Source organism: Lissotriton helveticus, chromosome 1_1, assembly GCF_964261635.1.
Source record: "Lissotriton helveticus chromosome 1_1, aLisHel1.1, whole genome shotgun sequence".
Lineage (NCBI taxonomy): Eukaryota > Metazoa > Chordata > Amphibia > Caudata > Salamandridae > Lissotriton > Lissotriton helveticus.
The window spans coordinates 1,756,394,442-1,756,421,158 of NC_136057.1; positions in this window are offsets into that span (position 1 = coordinate 1,756,394,442).

Below are 26,717 nucleotides of genomic sequence, written 5' to 3' on the forward strand. Positions count from 1 at the left end.
AAAATCCCTAAACTTGTGCTGTACGTCCACAACACTTGTGATATACGGCGATACCACTATTTTGAAACAGAACAAATGCACTGTGTAACTTCACCTGTCACACTTCTCTTGCTGGCAAACCAGGAATTTTCACACTGCTGGAAAAAACCTTTCGACTACAAATAACAACTGAACAAACTTAACATGTTTTAGTCATCAATCCTACGTATTTACCATGTAACATGCCAGGTACCATAGTAACCGAACTCTGCTACCAAGTAATTGATCCAGCGCTCCTAATGAAAAACTGTCTCACAAACATTATCTATCACCTCAGTACTCACCATTAATCATATAACACATGTAAAGGCCCATGAACCAACAAGACAATTTTTGAGCAACTGAATCATGTGGCCTAATTAATCAAACTATTCACAAACTATTTACATAATTATATACATCTGCAGTTTGTCTATACTCACCATGGTTTTAAACTTATATCATTTATAATTAAGCCACTAAGGCGATTGGATCAACTGATGGAAACTAGACCATGAATAAACAAGACCAGCTTGTCATTTCATATCTAATTTTTATTAGCTTTATTTTTCAAAGAAAGAGCATTTACGAAAACAATCTTTATTTTATTAGCAGATAAGAAAGCAACATTTTAATAAGGAAATGACTTATTAGGCTGACACTCTTTAAGCAAAATCAGAAAACATGTATTATTAGCAGAATAACTTTTTCCATTCCCTAAATCTATTTCCCTGTCCAATTCTCACTCCACCTAGAAAGGAAAAATCATTTAAAGTCTGCTGTCCTTACGTGCGCCAAAGAGTCCACCAGCACGTCATGTCATTCAGGAATCGGAAATCGAGAAGCACCCTCCTGCACATAACGTCAGGTTTTCTACCTTTCTTTCTAACTAATTTTCTACATTTTACATTCTTTCTTAGAAATCCAAGCTTCTCATTGGCTGACCCGTGTCAGTCCATGATAAAAGCATTAGGTCACTACCATTTCTTGACCAAATCCAGGCTTTTCTTAAGCCCTATTGTCTCTCATTTCCATGTCTTACAGCTTCCTCAAGAATGATACTTTCTCCTCGAGTTTCAAACTATAGCTTCCTAGCCTTGGCAGACACATCTAGTTCCTGTCCTTGAGCCTTTTCTCCGAGAGCACGTTCAGCACAACAAAAGAACTGCTTTTTCAAATATTGATGACAGCGTGGTAAAAATCTTCACAACTGCGCATGTGCAAGGCGCCACTCTGGACAAGCTTTCGCATCTGCAGCTCGGTCAGCCATTTTCTAAACAATCTTTAGGCCTCACTTTGGAAACCATTATTAAACAAACACAAGACATCAATTAATTAAAGAATTGAAACCCATTCTGTTACCCACCCTCAATACTAATTAAACCCGTTAATATGTTACCTAGCAAAGCACACACAAGCAGCATTAAATTTACTTTTCTTCTTTTGAACTGGACGAATCTCCACAAGCTTTTTGTCACAGAAAAGACATAACATAAGCACACAAAATAAGCACATGGCATTAGTTAAACAGCCGCATTTAATACTGACAAAGACAATAGACAAGGTTAGTTTATTATTTTTCTTTGCGTTTGCAACATAAAGCACATTAGTTAATCCCGCGTGTACTGATGAATACATTCTTATACTAAATTGATTAGTAACTTCCCGACATGCTTATTAATTTAATTACTATTATTATGGGAGATTAACTTTGCAAGTTTGAACAAAATCTTGTTCTTCACCTTGCTCCATCACTGGAAAAATATAAAGTGAACACTTGGGGGCCTATTACGATTGCGGTTTTCCGCATCCCCCGGGCCGGCGGAATCCACCGCCGGCCCGGAGGATGCGTAAAAACCGCAGCGGACCCACCAAAGACCCAACGCCACATTAGGATGGCTGGTGGGTCCTGGTTTCCGACCGCAGCTTTTCCGCCGCGGTTGGCTTACAACCGCGGCGGAAAACCTCTAATATGGTGGCGGTGTCTCTCAGACACCGTCAGCCATATTAGGATGGGCTTTAAAAAACTGCTTTTCCGCGTCGGGTTTTCCGCCGTGGAAAAGCACGTGTAACTTCACTGTGGGTGCCCGTTGCGGGCCCCCTGGGTGAAGGGGGTACACATGGTGCCTGCCGCTTTCTGCATACAAATGCAATGTATGCATTTTTACCATTGCGGCGGGTGCTGCTTGAAGCCGCACCTGCCGCAATGGTAAAAATAGAGAATGTGACCGCCAGGGTGGCGGTCACATCCTAATTGGACAGGAGGGAACTCCGCAGGCCATGCGGAGGTTCCCTCCTCCTCCATGGTCGCGTCCGCGATCATAATGAGCCCCTTAAATTGTGCCTTAATTATCCGACTATAGTATAGAACAGATATCCCTTAGCCAGACACACACCCTTAATTACACTAAACAAATGCAATGGGGAGAGGATGTGGCATAACGACCAGAGCTGCCGACGTTGGAGCTGGGGAACCTGGTTCCAGCCTCCGCATCCACTCAACATCCTGTGAATCTGGGCGAATCCCGTAATCTCTCCGTGCCTACCAAAAATGAATGTGTCCTTGTGTAACGTAACATGTGCTCATGTAAAGCACCCCAATACCTTCAGGCTGAGTTCAGGCTATATAAAAACCGGAAAAAAAGGAAAAGTGCACTAGTGCATGAATGAGACCACACCAGTTTGTTTGAAGAAATTTGTGTTGCAGGTTAATTTGGTATGGTAATGGTCTAACGTGTGTAGTTCAAGGACAGCGAGTGACTATATGACCGAAGCTGGCTACCTGCCTAATTGGCCAATGAGGAACAGGAATACATGACATCTGGTGCTGAACCTTCGGGGGTTCACCCCACATCAGGACCCCATAGTCCAGGAAAAGAACTCATGCACAAAGGTGGAGCATTATCAGGCAAGCGCCATGTTGTTCAATCTTGCAGCTGCCTTGGGAATAATAGGCCACTGTTGCTTTCATCCCGGGCCCTGCCATAAGGACTCCAGGGTACTGGAAAGAAGCCCCTATGGGCTCTTTCTTGTGGTTGTTTTTCACACCAATGTCCTTTGGATCATCCTGTAACTCCTTCAAGCCTCAGGGCTGGCAACCGCCAGCACCAAGGCACCCCACCATTACCTGTAAAATTATATGAGCTGAATTTATTCTAGTTCCTTTTGCAGAGCAGCCTTGCCAGAGCTTCACTAGAATGTTACTGCTGTGTCCAATGAGAACTCATGGTGCCTTGTTGAACACTATTTAATGTTGTTGCGGCTGGTATCTGTCTGGACCTTCAGCATCGGTCCGCTACACGCTATTAAAATTGTCTGAAATTGGTCCTCCAGATTGCTGATCTTGGAGGGGCAAGAAATGTGTTGTAACCTGCTCTTTAAGTCTAGCATTCCTCGTTAGGAAAGTGAATGACATCAGCTGGAATGTGTCAGGGGCGGCTCTAGGCTCATGGCGGCCCTGGGCAGGGAGCGGAGGTAGGGGGCCCCGGAAGAGGAGGTCCGGGTGGGGCGGAGCGCGGAAGCCAGTGAAGAGTGGGGGTCAGGGTGTTTGGAAGTGGAACAGAGCCGGAGGGTGCCAAATCCCTGCCAGGGGCAGCCACGCAAAAATGTATCCATCCTCAGAGGATTATTATATTAAGGATATATATTGGCATGGTGGCCCCTGGGTTTTGGTGGCGCTGTGCAGGTGCACAGCTTGCACATGCCTAAGGCCGCCCCTGAATGTGTTGATTTAAGCTGTTGTCAGTTTCAGTTATGATGCTGCTGCAGCCGCGAGCTTCCCGGTGGGTGTACATTAAAGCTCTTCATCTTTAAATGATATGCTTTCATCGTTTTATTAAAATGATTACACTGTGGATACTTTATTAGGTAGCGGCCTTATGTTCTTCCTGCGACAGCAGATCCGATCACCCCCGCTGGAGCTTGCTTTACACCTACAAACTTACTCAACACTATTACACATTGTTGAAGAGCCTGCCAAAACAAAGAGGCTGTTTGTGTAATCCATCCCTTCATTCAAGCTGCTGACCCTTTGTGCGCTTGAATGTGATATAGATTGGAGAGGCTACTTGTGTTCGTGAACTCCCTCGTCAAAGGCATTGCCCCTTATTAATCTCGAATTACCAAAGAAAACAGGAAGCAGTTGCCCCTAAATGTATGAGTAGTCATTGTTATTGACCAACAAACCTCGCGGTAGGTGCACCCGGTGTATACTGTAAGGGTCTTTCATACTGAAGAGTACCATTGCTTGATGTTGTTATGAAGGTGTGTTCACAACCCATGGGGCCTGGCTCCATTAGCATCTTGTATAAAATGTCATGATATACACAGCAGGTGAGAACGCCTCAAAGCTCCCTCTGTGTAAAATGATTTTTACCTATATGGCGCCCCGGACTAAAGCTGATTGTCGTATCTTGTATACCTTCGTGCATAAGTCTGTTTAGGTTGTCCAAGGCCTGGCATCTTGTGTCACCGCTTTATCAATCAGCATGCACACGCATTATGGGGCATATTATCAAGGGCCGGTGTTAAAATTATCGCCATTTGATCGGCAGGAAAGTGCCGATAAAACGGCGATAATGGGCTTGATAATACGCCCTTGTTAATTCCCATAGAAGCCCATGTTAACATCAGAACACGGGCTTCTATGGGAATTAACAAGGGCGTATTATCAAGTCCATTATCGCCGTTTTATCGGCAGTTTCCTGCCGATAAAACGGCGATAATTTTAACACCGGCCCTTGATAATATGCCCCTGTGTTCTCTTAGTTATGCACCACTTTCAGAGGTAATTTCTCAATGCCTCTGCGGTGGGTATGTCTTTGAATTTGCGTTGCTCAATGGTGCAGCCTGGCCAAACTGGACCTCCCCCACCTTCTTAGCAATCGTCTGCTTTAGGGTGGGATGGGATTTTAAACCCTTAGTGCATTACCCACACCCCCTTTCTTATGGACACAAAGATAGGTCACCTCGGCTGGGGCGGCTCTAGGCTCATGGCGGCCCTGGCAGGGAGCGCAGGTAGGGGGACCCGGAAAAGGGGCTCCGGGCAGGGCGGAGGCCAGTGAAGAGTGGGGGAGGGGTCAGGATGTTTGGAAGTGGAACAGAGCCGGAGGCCGCCAGATCCCTACCAGGGGCCGCCACGCAAATATGTATCCATCCTCAGAGGATTATTATATTAAGGATATATATTGGCGTGGTGGCCCCTGGGGTTTGGTGGCCCTGTGCAGGTGCACAGCTTGCACATGCCTAAGGCTTCCCCTGACCTTGGACAGTATCGTCATGCAGCGAATGCCATAGTACCTCCCTATTTTCTTCGCATTCAATGTATTTTTCTTGACTATGCTCATCTGTGGCCTAGTTCCTGATCAGTAGCAGTCAATTTGTACACGTTAGTCGCATTTAGAATTTCTGCACCCTATTACCAGGTGGGCCTGCTATCATATTGTCGTGTTACTGGTCCAGCCATATGGGTGTTTGGGGCCACTCTAGATGTTACCAATTGTATAGCTTCTTACACTTTCTTTCAGTTCATTCAAGCAAAATTCATAGCAGTGTGTGTCAATACCTTGCTGTTTTGGGCCCCATTAGTCTGTCCTGCAGTTTCCTTGCAGCCGGGCTCGGTCTCTTTCACCTGGGCTTCTGTGATAGATTTGCCATGTAGCCCCCTACCCTTGATGACTGGCAAGTCCTTGGAGCAGCTAGTTACTGCGCCTCTTGGCTTCGCTGTGGTGGGCCGTATTGGGGTCATCAAGGTTCTTTCTTGGCTTGCTAACAGGTCGCAGGGAGCATGCCCAACTTTCATCAGCTAGGCTGTCCCCCAAGCGGTTACTGAGTGCCTGCAAATAGGCAGCCCTTGCCATCAGCTCTCTCAATGTTCTCCTACAGTACAAATTTATTATCATTTTATTGGTTTGCGAACCAACATTAAATTGCATTTATTTAAGAGATCATACATGAATCGGCAGATCCAACGCGGTCACACACTCTTCTTTACTCCACAAGCAGCAGTCCACACTGGATCATAGCAGTAATGGTTAAAAGAATACAGGAGATGAATTCTTCAGCTGCAATTGTGGGACAGGTGTTTATTGGACAATTGAAACACCAATCATTAAGCCCAGCACGCCCCTTCAGCACTAGGCGGTCAATGTGTCATGGGTGGAATGTCTCATGGTCCAGGGCCAGGGTTCTACATTACTGAGGAGGCCGCTCATTAACACTCAATAAATCTATGTTCACTCAGGTTTTTTAATTTCAAAACGATAGTCTATGAAAGTAGAAAAGTTTACATCTATCGGATTACGTAAATGCTATTTGTAGCAAACAGCACCCATCGAGGCAGGGACAAGGGGTTAGAAACCCTCTGGTATTCCAACACTGCATATATGCAGACAAGAAAAGACCAAAACAGTCTCTACCTCCACCAATGTTAGCACACACTAGATTAAAGAAGACCACTTATGAAATCTCGGTGTTTGTAAAATATACAGGTGCCGAAAGATGATGCCAAACACAAAGCAAACTACAGTGGTTCAACGTTATAAAATCCCTTGTTAGAGCTATGCTCACTTCTCAAAATTTTCAGGCCCAGATGTGATGGATGTCCGCTGCTCAGCAACTTTGAGAATGCTTCCAGAGCTAGCTGTGCACGCTTGTCCAAAGAGCCAAGATGTATGTAAGTTGGATCCTGTCCCGGAAGGGACTTCTTTGAGTGGTTTAGGACTTCTTCCTAGGTGCAAGAGCTACACATCCCTGCCCCCCCCCTGACAATTCCCAACTTGTCCTGTGAGTGATCAAGCTGATAAGAGAGGTGTTCATCCTGGCAGGGGAATGCTTGCTAAGATGCTAATGCCATATTGTCGCTGCATGAGCGATGCGGGCAGCGTCATTTCAACCAGAAATGAACGGGGTCAATAATCTCTGCAGCAGGCACATACACAAGGATGTAGCCATGGTTGAAATGCCCCTTTTCTCATCTCTGTTAAACATATGCACATCTGCAGGCATTTTCCCCGTTGCCTCATCCCTCTTCCATGAATTGAATGGAAAAAAGGGAGGAATGCAGGAGAAAAGGCCTGCTAAAAAGGAATTCCTCATTCTGGACATAGAGGAATGCATGAAACCAGGTCAGGGCAATGTGAACATCTGAATGGCAATCAAATTCAACTCATTACAGTGGCTGACCACTGACAGTGCTTTTCAAAGGAAATTCCCCAGAAGAGGAGTTTCAGTGTGGTGTCTGCATGCTAGGAAGAACCCCAGGCAGGCGCAGCAAACTGCAAACAAACTGCTCTGCTTGGAAAGTTGTTTTGAAGTGCACTGTGAGGGGCAAGGCAATGTATTTATCTGGATGCAGTTAAAAAGACATTGCCCAGTTTGTTTTTGTTACGCCCATGGAGCAGATGATCAGATACATTTCCATTCTGCAGACAAAAAACGTAACAAAATGCTTGAGTTTCGCTTTCCATGCGGGAAGTTCATCCTCTCCTACTGGGACTGGAAGAAGTGACCTGCAGGTTGCAGACAAATCACTACTGTAGGAAATTGGCTACGTATATACTATACCAAAGTACGGTATAGTGTGCACAGAGTCCAGTGGATCCCCAAAGCTAGGCAGAGGTAAAGGTAGATAATACCGTACTCTGTTTGTGGTAGTATGGGAATGCAGTATGGTTTTATCAGAGGGTAGTATTAAGCATTTATTGTACACACTCAGGCAAGAAATGATTTCACACACTCACAGACTAAACTATGACCAATTGTTTTCTACAAATATTTCTTTGTTGTATTTTATTTTTAGCACTATGCCAGGCTAGGGGTAGGTGAGTAAAAATAGTACTTTTCTGATAATAATACAGTTGAATGCAATTGAATGTAGATACAGGTAGGTCAAATGTTCAAAAATAGTTTAAATTACTTCTCAGTTACGTTGCAATTACTTGTGACTACTTTTTAAGTTACATTTCAGGTTACTTTTTCTACTCAGTTTGATATGCCTAGATATCACACTGGGACATTTCCTGGATAAAAGGTGAATAAAAAGTTTTTTTTTAATCAAAACACAGTTTCTTAGGTTTCCATACAAAACACCCTCGAAATTTAGAAGTTTTTCAGAGGAAAACAATCAATGCAATCCTATGGAGAAAAAATGGGTTATCATTTTGCTTGTAAGTAAAAGGTCTCAGGGGTTTAGTTCCTGGGGTTAGAACAAGGGTTCCCCCAGGGTAAAGTATGCACACTTAAGGCACCATCTGTGGGACTAGGGTAGCAGGGTGCAGAGTACTGAAGCCCAGTGTTCTGGTCTGATCATTACCTGATCTCCTTTTCTCTCGACGGGAGTCTAGCTAAGAAACCCTCTTTTCCCAAGAACACCTGGGTGCGCAATTGGAGCAAAGCTGACATTCTTTCCCTTTGCTCCTCTCTTTCAGGTTCTTGCCCAGCACTGGAAACGCTTTCTCTGTCACTCCAAGCAGAGGCCATAAATAAATGGCTATCTAGTGCCTGCAACCTAGTGGCCCCCCTTAGGCGGGTCAGGATTAGGCGTGCCCACGATGCTAACAAATGGTTCAGCATTGAGCTTAAAGTAAAAAAAATTGGCAGTCCGACGAGCAGAGCGCGTATGGAGACGCACTTACTGCCCGGCGTCAAAACTGCTGTATGCTACAATACAATCTGAGTATAAAAAGGCTATCCTTGAGGCGAAAACTAATTCCTATTCTGGCAAAATCCGGGCGGAGAATCAGCCCAGAGAAATTTTTGCCATAGTCTCTGAGCTGGCCTCTTTGGATAGAGCTTCCCTAAAGCCGGTCCCTTCTCAATCTTTATGTGACTCACTGAATGATTTTTTCATTGATAAGATTGCTGCCATTAAGGCCAATATCTCCCCTTCTTCCCCTACATTTTCTAACCCTTCTCCGCCATTCAATACTTATCATTTAGACCAAATAGCCCCCCTGACTATGGACATGTTTTGCTCCTTGCTTCCTTGTGTAAAATCAGGATCCCCATCTGATATCTGTCCAGCTCACATCCTGCGTGATATTTTCTTGACTTGCCCCCTCCCTCCCCTCACATTCCTTAACGAGTCCCTTAAGCTTGGAGTCGTTCACTCCTCTCACAAATCGGCCACTATTATCCCCATCCTGAAGAAGCCTGGTGCAGACCCCTCTGCTTTAACAAACTACCGGCTCATCTCCCTTCTCCCCTACCTGGGTAAAGTTCTTGAGCGTCATACCACCAAAGTTCTCAGTTCTTTTATTGAGGACAGCGGTTGTCTCGCTCCATGTCAAGCAGGGTTCCGCCCGCTCCATTCCACCGAAAAAATGGTTGTCTCGGTGATGGACACCCTTAGAGAGGGGCTCGATGTCAACCTTCCTCAGGCACTTGTCCTCCTTGACTTGTCTGCCGCCTTTGACACGGTGGACCACACCATCCTTCTTTCCCGTGTCGAGGCGGCAGGCATTGGGGGCTCTGCTCTGGCTTGGATCAGCTCATTTTTGGGGGACCGCACCCAAGCCGTACATCTGGCTGACTTCTCCGCCCCTGCACACAAGGTGCAATGTGGAGTCCCTCAAGGCTCTTCCCTATCTCCCTGTTTATTTAATTTATATATTTTTCCTCTCATTTTTGCTTTGCAGAAAATGGAGGTCACGGTGTTTAATTACGCCGATGACCTCCAGCTTATTTTTAATTTGTCAGACTCTCTTCACTCTATCCACAATTTCCAATCAGTGATGGTTTTTATCAGGGATTGGATGAATTTCAACCACCTTAAACTCAACCCTGACAAAACCGAACTCCTCCTCACTGGTGGAAATTCTAGTCCTTGGTCCCCGGTTTTTTGGCCCCCTTCCCTCGGTCTTCCTCCCACTCCTTCATTTTCTGTCAAGACCCTGGGGATTACACTCAATCAACACCTCACCCTTCACTCCCAGATTAGTTCGGTGGTTTCCTCCAGTTTCTTTGCCCTACGCACTATCCGTAAAATCTCACATTTCTTTTTCTTTCCAGCCCTCAAATTGATCCTTATGGCAATGGTCATTTTCCCCTCTAGACCACGGCAATGTTCTGTACAATGGTGTTCCCGCCTATGCCTTTCGACGACTTCAACTTGTACAGAACCAAGCCGCTAGGCTAGCCTATGGTTTACCTAAATCGCACGATGTCACCCCTCTCCTCAAATCCCTTCATTGGCTCCCCATTAGAGAACGAGCTATTTTTAAGATGGGCAGTATGACATTTCAGGCTCTCGCTGGGACGGCCCCGGTTTTTGTCAATTCCAAAATTACACCTTATATTCCCATCAGACAATTACGGTCTTCCTCTTTGTCTCTCTTGGTGGTTCCCCGGTTCAGGAAGAGCAAAACGGGTGGCTCGAAGTTTTCTGTTCTTGCTCCTGTGTTCTGGAACTCCTTGCCTTTTTCCATCAGGACGACAGTGTCTTATTTGGAGTTTCGCAGCACGCTGAAAACTTTCTTGTTCTCACAGGCTTTTGTGTCCTAAATTAACATTCTCATTGTTTCCCTTTAAGGTCTTGTCCCCTCAGCGCCAGGAAACTGCTAGGTATACGAGCGCTTAATAAAACACTTTCAATTTCAATTTCAATTTCAGTGTTATCCAATCGGTGATAAGGGGCCTCTAGTTGGTGGCTGCTCATGAGCAGGACACAAGGTTGAGGGAACAAAGCTCCTGCTTTTAAGCTCAGGGCAAAGGGAGGTTCAAGGTAGCACACAAAGTGCACCCAAAGTGGCACAGGGGCGGTAAGGTGCAGGGTGCTGTTTTGGTGCTGGGTGCCCTGTTGTTTTCAATGGGAGTTGCCAGTTTTCGATTTGGCTGCTGGATTGGTTCAGCATGCCATCCAGGAGGAATCACAGCTGGGCAGGTAAGTTGGAGGGCTCAGGGACATAGGTGCACCTCAGGTTCTCTTCTCCAGGGCGCAGGGTGGCTGGATGCAGGGGTGCCTACTGAAGTTGGATTTCACCTTACCAGGTCACTCTTGGTTGGGAGGGTGTCCGTGCAGAGGCTGCAGGTGATGTTGAAGAGTCCTGGAGGGGCAACCCATGGTGGACTCGGTCTCCAGAGCACTGGGACCTGTGGGCCACTCAGACTTGGGCCACAGGAGTCGGGTGCAGTGGTGGATCCAGGCATCGGATTTCTTTTTCCTCAGAAGGCTCGGAGTCTTTCTTTGGTGATTCTTTTGAACGAAGCTGCTGTTCACAAGAGCTCGTTCTTAGTTGAAGCCAGTCAGTCCTCCCAGGAGTTCTGGAGGACGCAGGCTGCAGTACAAGGTAATTTTTGCCCTGGGATCTCTGTAAACTGCAGATGGGCCAGTAGGGCTGAGGCCAAGTCAGTTCTTCTCTGCAGTCTCCTCTGCTGGGTGTCTTCTTTCAACCTTCTTCTTCATATGTTGCGGAAATCTTCCTTCTTGGTTCAGGGCTTCCCCCTAAATACTGTATTCAGGGGGCGTTTTAGAGGTCTTCAGGTCAGTAGCCTATGGGTTACTGACCTTAGTGTCACTACACGATAGGTGTGCTCACTCACATGGGGGGGAGTGGGCACAGTCCCTCACACTGATTGGAGAGTGCATCTGCAAGATGGCGGGCACTGAAGAGTGGGCTTCACTTTGCCTCCCCCCGAGGGGTGGGGTTGGCAGAGGTGGGCACACCTTCTGTGCTGTTCTACTTTATACCGCCTGTCTTCCAGCCGAAAAGGAGTGGAGACACAAACGGAATCTGCTCCTGATAGCAGGAGAGGCTGGGGGTCACGTTACAAAGGCTGCAAGGCCATTGAAGCTCCCCTGCCACACATGGCACTTCCTGACCTGGGGAAGGTGTGACCACCTCCTCCCAGGAAGGGCTTTGTTTCTGGGCTCAGGGAATGAAGGCTCCCACCCCAGGGGTCCAGAAACATGTCTCAAGGTGGCAGACTGGTGTTTATCAGTCAGAGAAGCCACCAGAGGCTGGTTGGTTTTCCGGGGGGATCTCTAAGATGCCCTCTGAGTGCATGGTATAATAAATCCCACACTGGCATCAGTGTGGATTTATTATGCTGATAAGGTTGCTACCAAACTTCCCAGAATTCAGTAAATCCATTATGGTGCTGTGGAGTTCGCAATAATCAACTCCCAGAACATATACTCTTTATAGCTTTACTGCACTTACAATGTCCCAGAATGGACTTAGACACTGTAGGGGTACAGTGCTCATGCAACTGTACCCTTACCAGTGGTATAGTGCACCCAGTTAGAGCAGTGTCTTACCTATACCATAGGCAGTGGGTCGCAGACATAGCACACAGGTATGTGTGCCGTGTTCACTCTTCACTTTTGTCTGCACCAAAACATGCAGCCTGCAATGGCAGTGTGTGTGTGTGTGTTAAGGTACAGGACCTCTAAGGGTGGCCCAATATGTGCTACAGCCCTTAGATTCTGTCCCTGCTCTCAGTGCCCCTGGTACCTTTTACAAGGGACTTATATGTGGCCAGAGAGGTGCCAATTGGGAGTACAAAGGTACAGTTCTGGGAAGGAACACAGGCCCTGGAATCTTACTGGCAGGGACCGAGGGCACATTAAGTCAAAATGCATCAGGCATCTGGCAAAAAGTGGGGGGATTACGGCAACAGAAACCCACTTTCCTACAACTTCTGCCTAAGCAGTACCGAAGTTGTCTTTACTTTCATTCAAAAGGTTTAAAACACACACAGCTCTGTGGCAAGGGCATTCATCTCATTGACTATCTTTTTGCAGTTCCAATCTGTGATTAGCAGATAAAAATAATTCCAATGTCAATGCATTAATGGGGATGTGACCTTTACCTTTTTGGATACACACAATACACTAACCACATTAAATCCCTGAACTATCTTGCTAGGATTAAGACTGTAAACTTCAGTAAGAACACAGAGCTCAGCAGTAGTTAGTTAACCCTCTAAGTCAACTTGTTGGGATGGTTGAGACAGGATAGTGATAGTGAATAACCTACTTACGTCACCCACTTTTTAAGGCTCCTAATTAGTCTTTCATCTTAGAGAAAACACACAGGGACGCATCGCTGATAAACAGTAAATAATGGCTGGGGTTCGTTGAATGGATGGAGATTTTTGTGCTTACTGGAATCTCGATTAGGTAGCAATCTGGAACCTGTTACAATGCTACAATCAGTCTGGAAATGAAAGGCTTATTTACTTTGAATAAACGTTGGCTTGGAAATGTATGCCTTCAAGTTAAAGCAAAAAATGGATCTCCAACAGCGCTTTGAAATTCTACAACCTTCAATGCTTTAAACTTCTCCTAGAGTTGGTCACTGAAACTGAGTATTTTTCAAATATACTTTCAATTAAATTGATATGCATTTGCTCAGTGTATAATTTGGAATGCTCCAATCATTACATCTTGGGGTGCGCTACATTGTGCTCTATCCCTTTGCAATATTTTGTAAAGGTTTTTTCCAAACTATGTAATGTGGATTTGTAGAGCATGGCTAACCACACATGAGGGTATCCAGGTGCTAAGTAGGGCAGGCCTGAGGGAGGAGGATATCATGCCTGTTTCATCTAGAAGTGCAATGTCTTGAGGTTCCTTCAGAAGTCATTGAGGGAGCGGGATGTTTTGAGGTGTTTCCAGGTCTTGACTGTGAGGTATCAGAAGCAGCGTCCTCCATTTCTGGTCTTCTTGATGCAAGGGAGGTGTTCTCCTGCCTGGGATTCAGATCGATGGTGTCGGGTGGGTTAGTAGAAGATAGTAGAAGGTGAGGCAGTGGTTGAGGTTAGCCAGACGGGGGCTGTGGAGAGTTTTGTAGGCATAGGTGAGTAGCTTGAACTTATATCTTTCCCGGACTGGGAGACTGTGGAGGTTATTGAAGTGTGGAGAGCTGTAGTTATTTCGAGGGAAGTTCAGGATGAGTCTGGAGGTGGCTTTCTGGGTGGTTTTGAGTCAGCATAGAACATGGGCTGGGATTCCATTGTTGTTTGTTTGGTGTTCAGTGGGATCCACTTGAAAATCTTGCATAATATTCGCAGGATGTGCAAGCATGAGGAGGAGACAGTATTGATCAGTCTACTTATTGAGAGGTTAGTGTCCAGGATGATTCCGAGGTTCTTGGCATGGTCTGTAGGTGTGGGTGAGGGCCAAAGTTCAAAGGGCCACCAAGAAGCGTCCCAGGTGGAGCAGTAGTTGCCAGAGATTAGGACTTCCGTTTTATCTGTGTTGAGCTAGGGGCAGTTGTTTTTCAGCCAAGAAGTGACTGTTCATGCAGTTGGCAAAGTTTGCTTTGGTGGTTCTGGTTCAGCCGATAAGAGAGAGGATAAGCAGTGTGCCATTGGCATAGGATACTTTGTTGATTCCGTGGACTCTGACGATGTATGCAATGGGTGTCATTTAGACGTTAAAGAGTGTTGGGCTGAGCATTTAAGCTTGAGGGGCTCTGCAGATTCATTTTTTGGATTCTGAGGTGTAGGGGGTTGTCTAGCACATTGAGTTCTGACCATGAGCAGGGAGAAGATCCACTTGAGGGACGGTCCGCAGATAACCAAATTCTGAAGCTTTTAGATGAGTTACTAGTGGGAGACCATATAGAAAGATGCGGAGTGGTAGAGGAGGATGAGTGGCCGCAAAGAGGGCTGTCTCTGTGCTGTGGTTGGTGCAAAAGCCCGATTGGGAGCTATCTAAGAGTTTATGTTATTCTAGGTGGTCTGCGAGTTGGGTATTGATGGATTTCTCCATTACGTTATCAGGAAAAGGAAGGAGTGAGATTAGTCTGCAGCTACTTAGAGTGTTGGGCTCTGCTGTTGTTTTCTTCAATAGGACGTTAACTTCTGCATTTTTCCAGCAAGACGCAAAGGTGGTGGTGATTATGGAGGTGTTGATGAAAATTTTGAGTGTGGGGGAGATGATAGTTCTTCCAAGGTTGTATATGAGTGGGAGCATGGGTCTGAGTGGGCTCCTGAGTGGATGGTATTCATGAGGGTGGAGGGGCTTACAGTTGCTTAGCTGCTGTTTGGTGATCAAGGATGTGTCCTGCTGGTTGGGATGTTTGTTTCAGAATGCTCTGGGTTGAATGTGTTGTAGATCTTGGCAATCTTCTTTTGAAGAAGTTTGAGAGGTCATTGCAGCTTGCTTGAGATGGGACGATGTCATTGATGGCAGCTGTGGGATTGGGAGCTCCTTGACAATGGTAGAGAGTTCTTTGTTGTTTGTCAATGGTGGTAGAGGTAGAGGACGGTTTTGTATGTGGATCTTGCGGTGGTATTTTTGTCGAGTCTCTATTGTCTCACAAGTTTTTATTTGTAGGTCTTGTTTCTGGTGGGAGAAGTGCAGTTGGCGCAGTCGGTAAGCCATTTATTGAAAAGCTTGGTGTCGACATTTAGGTGCCCGGTGTGGTTGGGTGTGTGTTTTTGTAGGGTCTTTGTCTAGTTTTCTGCTGATATTTTGTCCCAGTATCTTGATGGTTCTTTGGGTTTGTCCGATGGGGTGGCTTGGTTGGTTGGTATCTTCAAATGTATGATGTAGTGGTCGAACTATGTGAGCTGGTTCATGTGGCTGCTGGTGAGCCTGTTGTTGGAGGAGAAAATTGGGTCAAGCGTGTGGCCTGCTGCATGGGTTGCTTCTTGGATGAGTAGGTGAGTCTGAGGTTGCTGAGGCTGACTAGGAGGGTCAAGGAGTTAGTGTCTGTGATGTCTTCGAGGTAGAAATTGAGGTCCCTGAGGAGGATGTAGTTGGAAGACCTGAAGGAGAGAGCTGAACTCTGTGATGAGGTTGCAGAATTTCACTTAGGGCATGGGAGTCAGCAAACTATGTAAACTCTTTGAGTCTCACAACATGTAATGTTGTGAACATCACAGGGGAATTTTTTGTCTGTACAGCTTAGCTCCATAATATTTAATTCTAACTTGATGCTTATATATCCCATAGTACTGCAGTTTTCAAACATATGAAAATAACACGTTTTCCATTACCAAACTCAATGTTACTCAGTATAACTTTAGAAAGATACAAGGATGATAAGGCCCAGCCAAAATCTAGTAACAAAAAGAAGTTTTCTCATAGATGATATGTCTAATTCTTTAAGCGCAGAAGGTCTGCAATAGCATCAGTAACTACAGCCATGTCTATTTATATTTGACTGCATGCTTTGCAAATCTGAAGATGTTTGTTGTCCGTTTGCATTTTCAGTGCTATATTAGATTACCACTAATAATAAAAGTGTAATATGCCTACATACCAACTTAAAATAAGAACATTTGGTGACTCGTCATCTGTAATTACTCGTTACAGGTGTATAGAGGCACCAAAGCCCCTATGTACCTCAACTGCTTTCTGTCAGGTTTAGGGATTAGGGATTCTCCTCCTTTCTCCTCAGTAGTCCTATTTAAGGAAACATGAGTAATGAACAAACAGGTTATCTAGGTAATGGTCCTCTTTCCTCAGGGTATCTATGCGCACACTCGGGACAACTGTACGGCAGACAATAAAGACCTCCACTTCCTGTCTTTAGTAGGACTTAGAGGTAGGGGCAGGGAAATGATAAATCAGAGACTCCTGGTTAGAGCTCCCAGTGGGGAGGAAAAGTGTATGCATTCACCCGTGGTCTTGAGCATTCTGAAAGGACATGTGAACCTAGCCTGCAAATTATATGCAATAAAATAACCCAAAACCAGTTATGAATTGAGGTGTCTCAAGATGCCAAGGTAGGATATCTTTATCGACTCAGAAGAGATTTATATCACTTTTCACTTTGAACATGAGCTGTTCCCAGGTGCTTGTGAGGGGACATCAGTTGTTTACATAGTAACTAGAAGGGAGACCTTGCAACATACAAAATGCACAAGTCCGCTTTAGAAACAAAGTTACTTTTAGAAATGCTAATAAGGACTAATGTGAATACCTGCTATGAAACAACTATAAACTAGCAGGGGGAGTGTTCCCAAAAAAGCCGGGAACCCACTGCTTCTAATGCAGAAATACAGTCCAGCATTAGCCAGATTGATTCAAGGGCTAGTCCACCCACAAACATTGCACTCAAAAGAAAACTGCAAGGGGGCGTGGCCGACTGCCGATGGGAATGGCCACACGGTAGCTGAGCTCCGATGCGCCACTCCCGAAAAATCAGTTTTAACACATCTGACCCGGCACGATCCTTGCCCTGATTGACTCCGTGGCTGCCGGTACTGTTTCCCCAGGTGCGGGAGAAATTTCAGGGCAATCGGACACTCCAGAGGGGAAACGCTCCGTATGCTAGCACTATCGTCAGTGGTCAGGCTGACCGGAATTGCGACTCTGCGGGGGGCGGTGCCACGCAAGACCGTGGTTGCTGTCTGGGCTGCGGAGTACGGGCAAACCGGGTTGCCGGGCCCCGCGCCCTGATCAGTGTGGGTCGCGATTGAGCCCGGTGCTGGAGCAGCGCACAAGGCTGTTGGTGTCCGAGTGGAGGGGGTAAAACTACTCGATTGGTGCTCCTGCTGCTCCCTTGATGCCACCACACCACCTAAGAAATACGTGGTCTCCATCATAAGCGGGGACTCCCCCGGAGCCCAATCTTCTGTGGACGAATGCGGACTCCTTGGGGAGTGATCTGGTGAGTGACAAGCATCACCGCACGGGGCCCCGCCCCTATATTGTTGGGGCTCCAAGGGCTCCCTGGCTCGCCCTTCCATCCACCATATTCCTGACGCAGTGCCATTCTCCAGGTGGGCCCACGGTGCATCCCCGGTGTGAGAGTAGGCACCTGGGCTCCGGGACACTTCATGACAAAAAGCAGGCTTCGGCGGCGGTGAGTGGGGTGACCCTTACCCGGTGCTACAGCCTGGTCCTGGAACTGGACTCATTGTGACACTCTCTTTGCTCCGGCAGTCACAGTTGCTGGATGGGTAGGCCACCCGCAGTTTGCGCCACTGGGGGCCTGAGCTGAGAGCCCGGTGGCGACTAAGAGGTGCCTGTCCAGCAGATTTGACTTGGGGCTGGTCAAGTGTGCGCCAAAGCCGACGGCCGCGTGGGGCGTTCCACGACAGGCGGCAGTGAGTAGTGGTCACCTCCTATCCTTTCTTGCTCCCCTCCACGTGGCAACCATGGCGACAGGCCGCAGCGGGCGAAATATGACGCAAGCCAAGCTGGAGAAGTTTGCTTGGAAAAGATCCCAGGAGGAAAAGTTGGGCGCTGTCGTAGACCAACGCGATGACTCTGAGCCCACCAACAAAGAACTTCTAGCGGCAATCACCACGGTGCGGACATCTCTTGAAAAACGAATCAACACTGTGGCGAAGGAGGTGGCCCTCATTAGGGAGGATATGCAAAAAATGGCTGATCGAGTGCAAACCGTTCAGACTACCACGGCAGGCCTGGTGTCTGACACTGCCACCCTCAAGAAACAGGTGACTGAGCTGCGCACCTCTCACGAGGCGATGGTGGTCCAACTTGACGAGTATAAAGGAAGAATGCGAGACAATAATGTCCGCATTCTTGGTGTTCCGGAGCGGGCGGAGGAGCCTGACGCTGATCTCTATGTTGAGGAACTCATCCTAAAGCACCTTCAACCAAGAGGCCTATTCAAACGCTTTTCAATCGAGAGAGCACATCATGTACACCAGGCCTGAAGACACCTGGGACTGGGTCGACAGTTGGTGCACTGTTGGCAAAAAAACACAAAAGTTGACTTTGCTAACTGAAGAACCCAATGACTGGCATCAGCACCGCCGCTCCCCGCCTTTGTCCGAGGTGAGTTCCCAAGGTCCTCCGGGATGATCAGGAGAAACTGTCCTCTTCAGGTGCCTCTGCGGGGCTCTTCTTGTCCACTGTGGCCTCTCAGGGCTGACTGGCTTGCTATGGCTTCGAGCCCCCTGCTTTCAGGGGACGTTCTCTCTGTGTACTGCTTTGGTGTTGTTTCTCTGGGGTTTGCTGTGCTCTGGGGCTTAGACTGTTTAAATCGCCAATCTTCTGCGGGTCAAATTCTGCTGCTGTGTGTTCCGACTTTGGGGAATTCAGGCTGGGGCTATTTTTCAGATTTCTTAATCTATGCTCTAGGGAGTGGGGTTGGACACGTTCCTGAAGTTGATGATGGCTGATTAGCCAGAAACCGGTCCCAGGAAGATTGTTTCTGGTCCAGGGAAGAGACATGACTTGGCAGTTCGGGCTGGACTGTTCCCATGATGCACAGGGTCAGACTGATTTGCATATGGCCATGTCTGAACTGGAGTGGTGGAGTGAGCTAAAGAATGATGATGGATTAAACCCAGATCAGTTGACTGGGGTGAGTGTTTGATTTGTTCCAACGCTCCGTCCATCATCCCCTTTGGTATTGCTTTGTCCACCCAAATTTGGCAGGGTATGCCCAGACGTGGGTCCCTTGTTCACTTTGCCACTGGATTCAAGCTAGCCTGGCTGATGATGGCTGATTAGCCAGAAACCGGTCCCAGGATGTTTGTTTCCGGTCCAGGGAAGACATGGCTTGGCAGTTCGGGCTGGACTGTTCCCATGAGGCACAGGGTCAGACTGATTTGCATATGGCCATGTCTGAACTGGAGTGGTGGAGTGAGCTAAAGAATGATGATGGATTAAACCCAGATCAGTTGACTGGGGGTGAGTGTTTGATTTGCTCCAACGCTCCGTCCATCATCCCCTTTGGTATTGCTTTGTCCACCCAAATTTGGCAGGGTATGCCCAGACGTGGGTCCCTTGTTCACTTTGCCACTGGATTCAAGCTAGCCTGGCTGATGATGGCTGATTAGCCAGAAACCGGTCCCAGGATGTTTGTTTCCGGTCCAGGGAAGACATTGCTTGGCAGTTCGGGCTGGACTGTTCCCATGAGGCACAGGGACAGACTGATTTGCTTATGGCCATGTCTGAACTGGGGTGGTGGAGTGAGCTAAAGAATGATGATGGATTAAACCCAGATCAGTTGACTGGGGGTGAGTGTTTGATTTGCTCCAACGCTCCGTCCATCATCACCCATTGGTATCGCTTTGTTCTCCCTAAGTTGGCAGGGTATGGCCAGACGTGGGTCCCTTGCTCACTTTGCCACTGAATTCAAGCTAGCCTGGCTGATGACGGCTGATTAGCCAGAAACCGGTCCCAGGATGCTTGTTTCCCGTCCAGGGAAGACATGGCCTGGCAGTTCGGGCTGGACTGTTCCCATGAGACACAGGGTCAGACTTATTTGCCTATGGCCATGTCTGAACTGGGGTGGTGGAGTGAGCTAAAGAATGATGATGGATTAAACCCAGATCAGTTGACTGGGGGTGAGTGTTTGATTTGCTCCAATGCTCCATCCATCATCCCCTTTGGTATCGCTTTGTTCGCCCTAAGTTGGCAGGGTATGCCCAGACGTGGGTCCCTTGCTCACTTTGCCACTGGATTCAAGCTAGCCTGGCTGTTGACGGCTGATTAGCCAGAAACCTGGCCCAGGATGCTTGTTTCCGGTCCAAGGAAGACATGGCTTGGCAGTTCGGGCTGGACTGTTCTGATTTCTTAATCTATGCTCTAGGGAGTGGGGTTAGACACGTTCCTGAAGTTGATGATGGCTGATTAGCCAGAAAATGGTCCCAGGATGATTGTTTCCGGTCCAGGGAAGAGACATGACTTGGCAGTTCGGGCTGGACTGTTCCCATGAGGCACAGGGTTAGACTGATTTGCATATGGCCATGTCTGAACTGGGGTGATGGAGTGAGCTAAAGAATGATGATGGGTTAAACCCAGATGAGTTGACTGGGGTGTGTGTTCGATTTACTCCAACGCTCCGTTCATCATCCCCTTTGGTATCGCAGAGTAGATATGCTGCAGCCTCGGGCACCTGTGAGGGGTGGGTTATCAATGTAGTTGATGTATATGCCCCCCCGGACTACAGAGACTGACGCTGCACGATGTGGGGTCCCTACTATTGGAGCTTCCATTGGGAGTGTTAGTGTTGGGAGGGGACTTCAACCTTGCAATGAATGGTTTCCTGGACCGTCTCCTGCCCCGACAGGACCCGCCGAGAGGCTTGTCTTTGTATGAGTTCGCTAACGCTTTAGAGTTTGTGGACATATGGAGTTGGTTTAATCCATCGCACACACGCTACACGTTTCAATCAGGGTCACACGGTAGCCAATCTAGGATTAATTACATATTCACACATGCCCAAGATGTCCATTTGTTTACTGGGTCTGGCTGCTTGGCCTGTGGGATCTCCGATCACTCCCCGGTTTGAGCTTCCTTGAGTATTCCCCGAAAGGGGCACCCGCGCTCCATCACCATGCAGCCATGGGCGTTTAAAATACTTCATATTAAAGATGCTCTCAGCAAGGATGCGGAATATTATTTTTCCGAAAACGTGGGTTTTGTTGACTTGCCAGTGACACTATGGGGTGCTTTTGGGGCTGTTATTAAGGGCTGGGCACTGTCCCTTATGGTGGGCCACAGGGCCAAGCGATTGAAGAGGGCATCTGAGCTAGAGTCAGATATTTCAGATCTGGAGGAGGCAGAGGCGCGTGAGCCTAACCCCTCTATTCAGCATAGCCTTACGCTCACGAGGCAAGATTACAGACAGCTTCTCCTGGAGGACGCCACGGTGCGGGCTCTGTCTTCCTGACATAGGATTTATGAGCAGGGTGAACGAACAGGCAAGCTTCTGGCATGGCTAGAATGCAGGGAACAAGCTTCTAGATGGGTTCACGCGATAACTAACTCAGAGGGTTCGCTCCTCACTGATCCTCAACAGATAGCTGACGCTTTCACGCTCCACTGTGAGGAGGTTTATACTAGCTCGCCAACGTCTCAGGCCCTGTTGTCGACTGATCTCCTGGCCACTATTGAGGTGACAACCATTTCTCCAGAAGGCAGGGAGGCCCTTGAGGTGGATGTCACGGGGACGGAGATCCAAAAAGCTATTCATGATGTCCGGTCCGGCAGAGCGATGGGCCCCAACGGGCTCCCATTGAGCTTTTTAAGCCCATGATGACTTTGCTGGCTCCCCCTCTCTTGAACCTCTATACTAAGTGCTTCGAGACAGGTCAACTTCCAGCGGAGATACATACAACATCTATTGTGGTTATCCACAAACCGGATAAGCCGGTCAAAGATTGCAAATCATATCACCCCATTTCTCTCTTGACGGTCGAGGCCAAGATCCTGGCCAAGCTCCTGGCCAATCGACTCCCCCCTACATCACCAATCTGGTCCACTAGGACCAGTCAGAATTTGCGCCGGGAGGAATGCCTACCGGAATCTGCGGCGGGTACCTCGGGTCCTTGGTAGGATTCACACTATCGAGGAAGATGCGATCCTACTCTCGCTAGACGCCCCTATGGCGTTTGATACCATAGAATGGGACTTTCTCTTCACCGTTTTGACTCGAATGGGGTTCGGACCTAAACTGATACATTGGATCAGACTACTTTATATGCAACCTACAGCACATGTCATTGTTAATAACCATCACTTTGCCACTTTTACACTTCACCGTGGCACAAGACAGGGCTGTCCCTTGTTTCTGTTACTTTTTGCCCTGGTTCTGGAACCGCTGGCCATTTGGGTTTGGGGAGATCCAGATATACAGGGGTTTAAATGGACGCCGTGCTTTGAAGACCGCATCTCGCTTTACGCGGATGACATCCTTTTGTATTTGGCTTCTCCAGCACGGTCACTGTGGCGGGTGCTTCACATCTTCCATATCTTTGGGGCCCATTCAGGCTATCGTATAAACTGGCCCAAATCCCAGATGTATGCGCTGTGGGGTGTCCCCCCAGCCAGTCCACAGGGCTACGAAATACCGGTGGCTTCTCGTGGCTTCAGTTATCTGGGCATATTTGTCACCCCGGATGCTGATCTCTTTTTTGAACGAAACCTACTCGGGCCCCTTCAACTTTTCTAATCCGATGTCACATATTGGCGTTCTCTCCCTCTCACTCTCCTGGAATGCGCGTCCCTGTTTAAAATGCTTGTGCTTCCGCGTTTTCTGTATGCATTACAGAACACTCCCAACCCTACCCCTGGTTCATATTTTTCTCAGATCGATGGTGCGCTTCGGGGCTTATTGTGGGAAGATTGCACACCACGGATAGCCATGAACAAACTCACCATGGGCTGGTATGATGGGGGTATCGGTCTACCAGACCTGCGTCTCTATCTATCTCAATTGTCTCAACTGATCGACCACCCAGAAAACCTGACCAATTGTCTTACAGGAATCCACAACTGGATGAATAATTCATCATTAAAACTAAATGGGTCAAAGACGGAGGTGATGCTCCTAGGAAAACAATGGACGACCATCCCTCCACCACTCTGGCCCGACGTGTTCGGGGAAATCCCCCCCCCCCCCGAAACGTGAAATTAAGACACTCGGTGTGTGGCTCGAACCAGAGCTTACTATGAAAACACAAGCAACCAAAACCTCGGGCACCTGTTTCGGGCTTATGCGCACGACCCGCAAGATTCTGCCCTTACTGCCACCTACTTCCAGGAAACTACTCATCCAGGGACTAGTACTGTCCCGCCTGGACTACAGCAATCTGGTCTACCTGGGAGCCCCTGAGGCCACCCTAACTAAGCTCCAGCGGACACAGAATGCGGCGGCGCGCCTGCTCACCAATATCCCCTTCAGAACGTCCGCCAAGCCGGCCGTCAAGGCCCTGCACTGGCTCCCTGTGCGCCAAAGGGTGCAATTCAAAGCGATGTGCACGACACATAAGCTGATCAACGGATCTGGCCCTACGATCCTCAGCAAAATGATCACCCCTTACATAGCAACCAGATCCCTACGATCCCAGAATGAAAACCTGGCTAGCATTCCTAGATTTAAAAGATCTCGCACAGGAGGACGACAATTTTCCGTTCAAGCAGCTGCCGGATGGAACGCTCTTCCCCGCTCCCTCAGACTTGAACCCAACTACCTGGCATTTCGCAAGAAATTAAAGACACATCTATTCCCCAAATAGAATCCCCTATAAGTGTCTCTCCCCTCTCCCTACCCCTCATCAGGATCACAACTCTTACAGCGCGGGGATGCCCTTGGGTCACCAGGCGCTTTAGAAATCGTTAAATAAATAAATAAATATTATCAGGCGTCCCAACTGATTGCTATTAATAGGTGTTCGGCCCCCTTGATGACCCTAATTTTAGAACGGATCATTGGCTCATGGGTAGGGGCGGCTATAACAGAGTGCCATACTCCAACCCTTGTAAACTTCATTTAACCAGCCCCACTGCTCGCGCGGTCGAGATTTGGCATGCAGTCACTAAACGACTGGGCTGGCATAAGCGTCTGACAAAGGCAACACCATTATGGGAACCCAACATTTTGGGACAACTCAGTAGATGGCCAGGGTTTGACAAATGGGACACTATTGGGATATCAACAGTGGGGGATTTTTGGGGGAAGGGGAAACTAGCTACGTTTGCGGAGCTTCAGGTGAAGTACCATCTGGCCCAAACCAGGACCGTCAGATACCTACAGATCAGCCATGCCATATTGGCTGCTTTGCCGAAAGACGTCCCCCTTCCTGACTCCTCCCCCTTGGAGGATCGGTTGTTATTGGATCCCATGGATCATAAAGCAATTTCACTCACCTATAGGAAATTGGTTAACAACCGTGCAGATCCAATGCAAAAGTTGAGGGTGTTCTGGGAAAAAGACTTGGGTGATATAGAGGACGAGGGCTGGCGTGACGCACTGGCCTCCCCTCATGAAGTGACCATCGCAATGCGTATACGACTCCTGCAACTTAAGATTCTCCATCGGGTCTACTTTGACACTAAACTCCTGTTTAGGATAGGCAGACGGGCCGATCCACTTTGTCTCCAACATTGCAATCAAGTAGGCACCTTCATTCACATATCATGGGAATGCCCACATATTCAGAATTACTGAGTGAGGATTGCCCGTCAACTCGAGAGGACATGCGACAAGTCCCTGCAGCCACCTGCTCACCTCTGCCTACTTAATATTTGGGGACGACTGATCTTCTCAGGCTGAACAGGCTTGGGCCTTGATGAGATTCGCCATTGCGAAGCTAAACATTGCACAAAAATGGAGGGTGGAGGCGATCCCGCTCCAGGGGGCCTGGGCAAGAGACATGGATAACGAAATGAATGTCGAAAAATTGGTCTTCAAATGCCGCGGATGCCCCAAGAAATGGGACCATAAATGGGGAAAGTGGAACAAATACAGAGGGGACATCTGTATCTCCCCAACGGTGGAGCTGCGGAAGGAAAGGAGCAAACGGATGGCCCAGCTGATGGCGGAAGTGGAGGCTTCTCCTCCTCATAATTAGTATTGAGGTGACCCCGCGGCCCCTGTTCTCTCCTGTACCAAACTATGCATCTTGCTGTATTGTGCCATGTTTAATGCTTCATAAGACTTGAGATTCTCTCTGTGATTTGTAATGCTCCTAGCATATTCTATGTGTGGAAGTTAAATGGAATTATATGGTGTGGTAAGGGATTATTCAGTGCTACCTCTCTATGTCATGTGCTGATACCAGATTGTTGTTGGAAATCAATAAAAAGTTTATAAAAGAAAAAGAAAACTGCAAGTAATCTCATGGCTCCATGGCCTTACAAGTGCCTGAAGCCTGATGCCTCCATCTGGCTAGTCTCCTCCTTCTTCCTATACTATACATGTGTGTGCACCGATACTAAAGTGTGACTTGTGAATATTAGAATAGTATTACGTGTAAAATTATTCAAATGATGGGAATTAAAAACTTCTGGGACAGTAAATATGTTGTATATATATATATAGCTTAGACAGGCCAGGTGATTGTGTAGAACACAGATATCTATTACAGATCCATGAGTGCAAGAAACACACTAGATTTCCAGGACATTCAAATAATATACATTTAACTGCAGTGAATCTAAATGGAAATCACAATACACGGGCAATGGTTATCATCAAAATCCGGCTCTTTTTGCCCAACATTTGACACAAGGGCCTTATTTACAAGGCCCTTGTGCTTCCTGTACTTCACATTTTCCCATTTTAAAAGTGAGGCACCAGCTGCGCAAGGGGCATGTAAATAAGCCCTCAAGTGTCTAGAATCTACAGTGATAAAGTGGGCCAGGAGACAGGCGGGACAGCTAGGCCAGGTGGTGATTATCTGTCATCGGCATGTGTAAAGCCATGCACAGTTCATTCATTAACCTAAAACGATGTCCAAAAATTGTGTGGACATAATATCTTGACACAAATATTGAGGACCAAAATATTGAGAAGGTAAGTTCAAATAGGCAACTATAGATTTACTATTCTTAACTCTACGTACCTTGAACATATATATTGTCAAGGTACAGTTTTATGGAATAAGCTGTGTTTCTCAGTTGGAGAGAAATATCACATCAAAAAAGTGCTAATAGCACCAGCAATGGAATACCACTAAAATTATTTAATTTGAACTTGTAAGAATGGGTAAAAAAATGGGCGATTCTTTTTTTATAAAATTGAAATACTGCTCTTTTTTATTGATATTTTCAATTAATCGTATTTTTGGGTTTTTACATTTTTCAAAATTTTCCTTCAATTATGGCTCTTTAGCTGGTCCCCAAACTTCCAAACATTACATGACATGAGCAAAGGAAACAAGGGGCATATCAGCAAAAACCTCAATAAAATTATCGCTGTTTTAGCGGCAGGAAACTGCCGCTAAAACGGCGATAATGGGCTTGCTAATATGCATTATAGAATTCCAATAGAATCCCGGGTTAGATGTGCAGGACATCTAACCTGGGCTTCTATTGG